Here is a 7,053-nt window from a genome sequence, read left to right on the forward strand (position 1 = left end):
TCCTTCTTTTCAATGTTATATCTAATAACATGAATTTGTCTAAGTATATGTCTAGTCTTCTAACTAGACTTGGGCTCTTTAACTTGAAAGATGCTCCCACTGTTATCTCATAACTTGTGATAAAGTCATTTGTAGAGGGATTCACCCTTAATCCCTACGTTGACCATTTTATCACAATTTACTTAGATTCCTTTTGTAGTATTTGCAAAGCGCGAAACTAAAATACCTTTTTAGTCTCTTACTACTTAGTCAATAAAATTAGCCTAGGATTTCTACAAATCCTTTTTAGTTCGGAAACTAAAGTTTGTGCAACCCTTCAACACCTAACTTAGTTTATCATCCAAACATATGAACGAATCCTTAATTCTTCTCAAAATCTCCAGGATGTTCTTTAAGGCTTTCACAAGCCATATCATGGGAATTATCTTATTATTGACTTATCTTGCCCTAGGCATATATCACATCATGGCATGTGCGTCTGTTGGCATACATGATTATTCTAATGGCGGAAACATTAGCAAACGATTTCATGTAATCAACAACTTAATAGGTTCAGTGAATGACTATGACTCCATCATAGTAATTCCACTTCCATCAACATGAATAACCCATTCAACCTTGTTGATGTTAAACAGATACGAAAGATCTTATCCTCATAAGACTCTCAATTCTATGCCAATATTCTCTCTCATATAATCAAAATCTAGAATGCTTTGCACCCTTTTCCAAGTCTCCAATCACTCTTTCACTGAAGAGAGCATTTACATTATTCTCAATAAGTAATATGTCATCAACATATAAGACATGGAAAAACAATTCTAGCTCCCACTTAACTTCATGTATAATCATGATTCTTCAATCATGTGAATGAAACCATTCACTATTATCACATGAACGAAAAGTATAATCCTTTAATGCTTGCTTAAGACCATTCTAGGATCCCTTAAGAAAGCTACGCATAATATGTTAGGATTCTTAGATGTTTATCTAAGGTTTTGTGTTCCAAAAACATCCTTCTCTAAATTCCCATTTTAGAAAAGTGAATTTTATTTGCCATTCTTCATTAAAATGAAAATGCGGCAATTCCTAACATGACTAATTTTGATCAACATCTTCATGTCAATCTATGCATTTGAGTACTCTAAAGCTCTATTTACCTTTAAAGAGACCCTCGCTTTAAAGTAAATCTACTCTTGAGTAACAATTTATAGATTGTAATGCTACGGCTCGTATGTAACAAGGACATAATACCATCACTTTCACAAAGTAATATTTTAACCAATAAGACATGTGTGATAAACTCCCACTGAACTATGATCCTACTCTATCTTTATAGATTATAATTCGACTATACTCCCATTCTATAGTTCCATTACTTTCACAAAGTAACATTATAAGATATGTTTGTAACGATCCATCTTCTCCCACTCTATCTCTCAGAAATACATCTATCTTCTTGAGAGATAGCTTTGTGAGTTACAAACATATATATGGTGTAGTGTTAGTAGTTTATCTAGACTATGCATTAGCTTTCAAAAGGCCATCCCTATCATGGCAGTTTGATTCATGTAATATACGAGTCTTATCCATGTCATCTGTTTAAAAGACTCTCTATTCTAGGTATCTCATGGTTGACCATCCGTTTAGAATTATGTGTCCGTATGGTATCGTACATCTCTACTTTCTGAGTTCAATAACTCATCACAACTTTATAATTGATCTTACATAAGTAAGTTGTTACTTTTTGTAACAATGACATAAGGAGAATCAAATTCATAGCTTATGGACATATAATGATCCAATCATCATAATCGTCTATTTGATCAATTTGAGTTGTTAATCTAATGTTTCACTATACAAGTAGTGTATGAAGATAAATTTTAGAACAAACAATACAATAAAGTAGGTGACTTAGGTTGCAAACCAAGTCACCAATATCCAAAATACAACCCGTGTTTAAAGGATATAAACAAATTTCCAAGTCACACAAGGAAATCAAAATAGTTCTAAAATTTCAAAGTTCGACATGAAAATAAAGACAAAGAAACATAAAGCCATGCTTCCATAGATCTAGCTCCATGGGTGGCTACCTCTAGCTTCCCTTAAGAACTTCTAGGCTTGCTTTTTTTTGCCCTTGTCCTTGCTAGGATGCCCTAATTACAATAAAAAGGGTAATCATCACAACTTGTATCAACATACCCTAGTTGAGATCGAAACATAAAAGATAGGGATAGTTATATACCTACTGGAATAACCTTTCCAGCCTTAATATCGCCAAGATATTTTGAACAGTTTCTCTTCCAATGCCCAACACCACAACAGTAGTGGCACTTGTCCCCGGATGAGGCACTGTAATTGGGCTTGGAGGAACTAGCTTCACAAGCTTTAGCTGTGTTCCTGTTGGGAGTTCGCTTCTTTCCCTTGTTCGCACTTTTCTTGAAATTCCCTTTGCTCTTATGATTTACATTGAGCACATCCTTGGTGGTGCTAACACTTAGCCCCATGTCCCTTTCGGCTTGCACAAGCATTTTGTGCAACTCATCAAGGGAAACTTTCTTGTTTTGCATATTAAAATTCATCCTGAATTGACCATATGCCTTAACTTTGTTTAAGGAGTGAAGAATTCGATCAATGACGAGTTCCTCAGGAATCTCTACCTTTTGCATTTTTAAGGTCTCAACATGCTCCATCAACTTGAGCACATGAGGACTAACTTTTTTGCCCTCCTTAATGTTGAGATAAAAAAATGCGGATGCCGCCTCATATTGAATGATCCTTGGAGCTCGTAAAAACATGGTCACAAGTTTCGTATAGATCTCATGAGTGGTGCTAATCTTTATATCACTTCTTTGGAGTTCGGCCTCCATTGCAAAGATCAACACATTTTTGATCGCGACCGACTCCTTATGGTAAACCTCATAGGCTTGCCTAGCTGCGGCGGTGGACCTAGCATTAGGTTCGTTGGGAGATGCCTCGGTAAGGTAATGAAGCTTGTCGTCACCCTCTGCGGCCAGGCGAAGTTGCGCGTCCCAATCGGCGAAATTGGACACATTCTTTTCTAACTTACATCGATCCATGAAGGATCGGAGCCATGACATATTGGTGAGCGTGTTGGAACTAGTGGTTGCGGATGTGATTGGAGTTGCCATTGCAATTGATAAAACGATTTTGACTACAAAATAGGAAGTGAAGGAATTAATGAACATCTATCGTTTTGACAAAACTTGTAAACATTTTAAACAAGTTTTAACATTTATATAGTGACCTACACCCAACTATTATAAATGATTCCGAGATCCAAATTCATATTAATACGGGTACGGTGAGCCGAGTCATCCCTTATTAATATAACTCGGTGGATTAATGATGTGACCATAATTAGCGCATATTTAGCCCTCGAATTAGCCTTGTTCCCATGCTTTTTAGTGCATATTTGGGTTATTTATTATCTTTAGTTCTTTGTTTTGCATATTCTTTGAGATTTTGATCCCTTGGTAGGAAAGGAGTAAGAATCTTGCATTTTCGTGGCAAAACGAGACTAAATTGATCGAATTCAATGACCAAGCATCAAGGAGAGACAAGATTAGAAGGCCTTTGTATATATGATAGTAGATGAGCAATGTTGAGAAAGGATCCTTGAGTCCCCAAGGAAATCCCCAAGGAATTTATGAAGAAAAGGGGAGAAAAGAAGAAGAAGTCTTGCCGAGGCACAATCCGTGCGGATTGTCTACAATCCGGCCGTCCTCCACCTGCACAATCCGTGCGGTTTTCCACCATGACGCTCGGGTTTAGCCACCACAATCCGCCCGGATTCTCTTGAATCCGCTCGTGTTCCATCGCCCGAATCTGCCCGTCCCGACTCTAATCCGCTCGGATTTCTCTACAGCGCAATTTCGTCTTCTCCAAGCTACAAAGAAAGAAGCCCTTCCTTCGAAAAATACCGGCTCCTCCCTGCTCAATCTAAAAAGTGTAATTACTAGTTTAGTCCTTAGTTAACCCTAATGCATCCCCCTAATTTCCACTATAAATACCCCATTAGTCTAATTAGAAGAGCATGTTCTTCTTATCAATAATTAGAGTAGTTAATATCAATCAAATCTCTCTTTAGTTTTGTAATCAACAATTAATCAAGTTCTAATACAAGTTTTATTTCCTTAATCTCTCTTTTGTTCATCCTTTATTTTGGGTAATTGAAGATTATTTGGGTTATTATTGGGAGATTGACAACGTCTCAATCAAGCATCAAGTACTTCTTTTATCTTTGCTTTATTATTGGAATCATTAGTAGGTATGATTCTCTTAATCCCTTTTTAATTATGGTTAATTACTTTCATTTATTCATCATGTTTCATTTTGTTGGTATGATTGACAACCTTGCTAGCATGATCAACATGATAATGAGTGAGTAGTCTCTTAGCTAGGGTTAATGGGTGATTAGGGGAAACCAACATGGGGGATGATTCATGCTTAAATTAATATGCTTTCATGTTTTATTTGCTTGCTTGTTTTGATCTCAACTCATGCACATGTTATGTTTGATGAAATGCTAAGCCTATGAATCCTTGCATTTACTACCATCACCTATATTTTCAATGAGACTTGTAAGACATAAACCAACTCGAGTCTCATTAGACCATGCATGTTGTTGAGTAGGGAAGATTAAGTCGACTTGTAGGTGTTGTACAATCTAATCGATTCGGCTCCGGGACCCAAACTTTCCTAGGATTGTAAGATATAACCCAACTCAATCCATCACAACAATAATTGCTTGCTTATAATTTGAGAACATGTTTGTATGATCAATTCCCATGATTCCCCTAGGATCCCATGACACCCTAGTGCTTTTTAATCAATTGTTTACAACCCTTTAGTTCATCTTGCTTGTTTATTTTCATTGATATTTTAGTTTAGTGACCTTCTACATCAACCCAATTTGTGACACCCCTAAGACACCACTAGTTGCAATAGAAATCTCATTTCAATACCCGTCCCTTGGGATCCGACCTTTACTTGCCTCTTTACTAATTGTAGAATTGTTTGTGAAGCTATAAATTGTGTTTTGATTCGGACGTGACCCAACGACCACACCTTAAATTGTGAACACGAAACGGACCGATAAAAAATGGCGCCGTTGCCGGGGATGGTGTTTACTTGATTTAGATTTCCTTTTATTGTTATTAGTTGTGTCTTTCTTCGCCTTGGGGAAGTAAAACTCCTCAAGGTTTGTTCTAATTGTTTTCGAGTTGTTTGATATTTTGCATGTCTAGAAGGTCACAAGGTGATTTGTTACCTTTTGACCGTGAAATTGAAAGAACCTTGACGAACAATAGGAGATTTGCTAGGAGGAATTTGAGAGGTATTAGTGAAGTTGTTCAACCAACTATTGAGTTCATCAACCCTTTCGCAATAGAAGGAGAGGAGAACCCATTACACAATACCCCACAAAATCAACCTACAATGCCTAAATTCTCGTCACATTCCGTACCCACCGAGGAGAACCTACCCAATGGTACTCCTACATCACAACATCTAACCGGAAATTTTATTGCCAAATCCGCCTTTATCCAATTAGTCGAAAGGAGCCAATTTTGGGGGATGCCTAGTGAAGACCCTCATTCTCATATGGAAACATTTTGCGACTATTGTGATGCAATCTCTCAAACCGGTGTTACTCAAGACCAAATTCGATGGGTCTTATTTCCTTTTTCTCTAATCGGCACCGCGAAACAATGGTTGAAGGGCCTTGATAAGGCCACTCTCGGAATAGATTCTTGGAAGAAGTTGGCTCTAGCTTTCTACAAAAAATTCTACCCACCGGAAAAGACTAACATGCTAAGAGCTCAAATTACGGGTTTTAAGCAAAGGGATGAAGAATCTTTGTATGAAGCTTGGGAGCAGTTCAAGGGAATCTGTCGCTCATGTCCTCACCATGGACTTAGCGAATAGTTTTTGGTACAACAATTTTGGAACGGTTTATATGAAGATTCAAGGAACATTCTCAATATGGGATCAAATGGAATGTTCACCGAAGTTGATGAAAATCAAACATGGAACAAGATTGAGGAAATGGCGGTCCATAACTTACAATATAGTAGACCTCGCAAGGCTACTAGAGGAGGAAAGCATGAAGTGGACTCCGTTACTCAATTGGGTGCTCAACTTAGTGCTCATATTGATACAATCAATTTGAAGTTTGAAAAAACTATGGCTAGACTTGAAGAAGTCTCAAAATCACCAAAGCATCATGTTAATGCCATGACGGCATCCTCATCAATCCCAAGTGGGATATGTGAGAATTGTGGAACTTTGGGACATGACCAAAGTGAATGTAGGGGAACAAATGAACAAGTGAATGCTTTCCAAGCATACAAGAGTGGTACCCCTTATTCCAACTATTTCAATGAAAACACCAAATTCCATCCAAATCTCTCATACAAAAGCCAAAATGTTCAAAACCCTCAAACAACATACACTCCACCACCCATGAGAAACCAAAATCAAAGACCCTTTTACAATCAAAACTAAGGTTACCAAAATCAAAATCCATACAATCACCAAAATGACCAAGGTTTTGATGTCCAAAAAGCGGTCCTCCAAATGCAAAAGAATCAACAAGAATTTTTCACTCAAATGCAAAAAGATAGTCAAGCAAAGGAAACCACCATCAACAACATTCTAGCTCACACCAAGATGTTGGAAACACAGTTGACTCAACTAGCATCTTCAAGCTCACAAAGACAAAAGGGGCAATTACCACCTCAAAGTAATCCCCCTAGACATGAAACGGTTAGTGCCATTCACTTGAGAAGTGGTACAAGGTATGAAGCACCAAAGAAGCAAGTTGAGGATGAAGTTGTGGAAGCTAGTGATAAGGAAGAAATTGTGCAAAACTCCAAAGATGGAGAATCATCAAAAGAAGAAAGTTCAAAGAAAAATGAAGACAAGGTCAAGGAGAAGGAGCCCATTGTGACTAGACTTCCTTTTCCAAGTCGTCAAGCCAAGCCCAAATTTGATGATCAACTTGGAAAGTTTATGGAAATTGTGAAGAATTTG

The 7,053-nt window shown here is 37.5% G+C and overlaps 1 non-coding gene across 1 annotated transcript; it reads right to left on the reverse strand.

Annotated features, from left to right (window-relative positions):
* Positions 1 to 5,829: 5,829 nt before the first annotated feature.
* LOC141624196 (small nucleolar RNA R71) lies at positions 5,830 to 5,936 on the reverse strand. The gene has a single exon (XR_012534006.1). It is a non-coding gene; the product is annotated as a small nucleolar RNA R71 (small nucleolar RNA).
* Between the last annotated feature and the right edge of the window lie 1,117 nt (positions 5,937 to 7,053).

Source organism: Silene latifolia, chromosome X (assembly GCF_048544455.1).
Source record: "Silene latifolia isolate original U9 population chromosome X, ASM4854445v1, whole genome shotgun sequence".
Classification (NCBI taxonomy): domain Eukaryota; kingdom Viridiplantae; phylum Streptophyta; class Magnoliopsida; order Caryophyllales; family Caryophyllaceae; genus Silene; species Silene latifolia.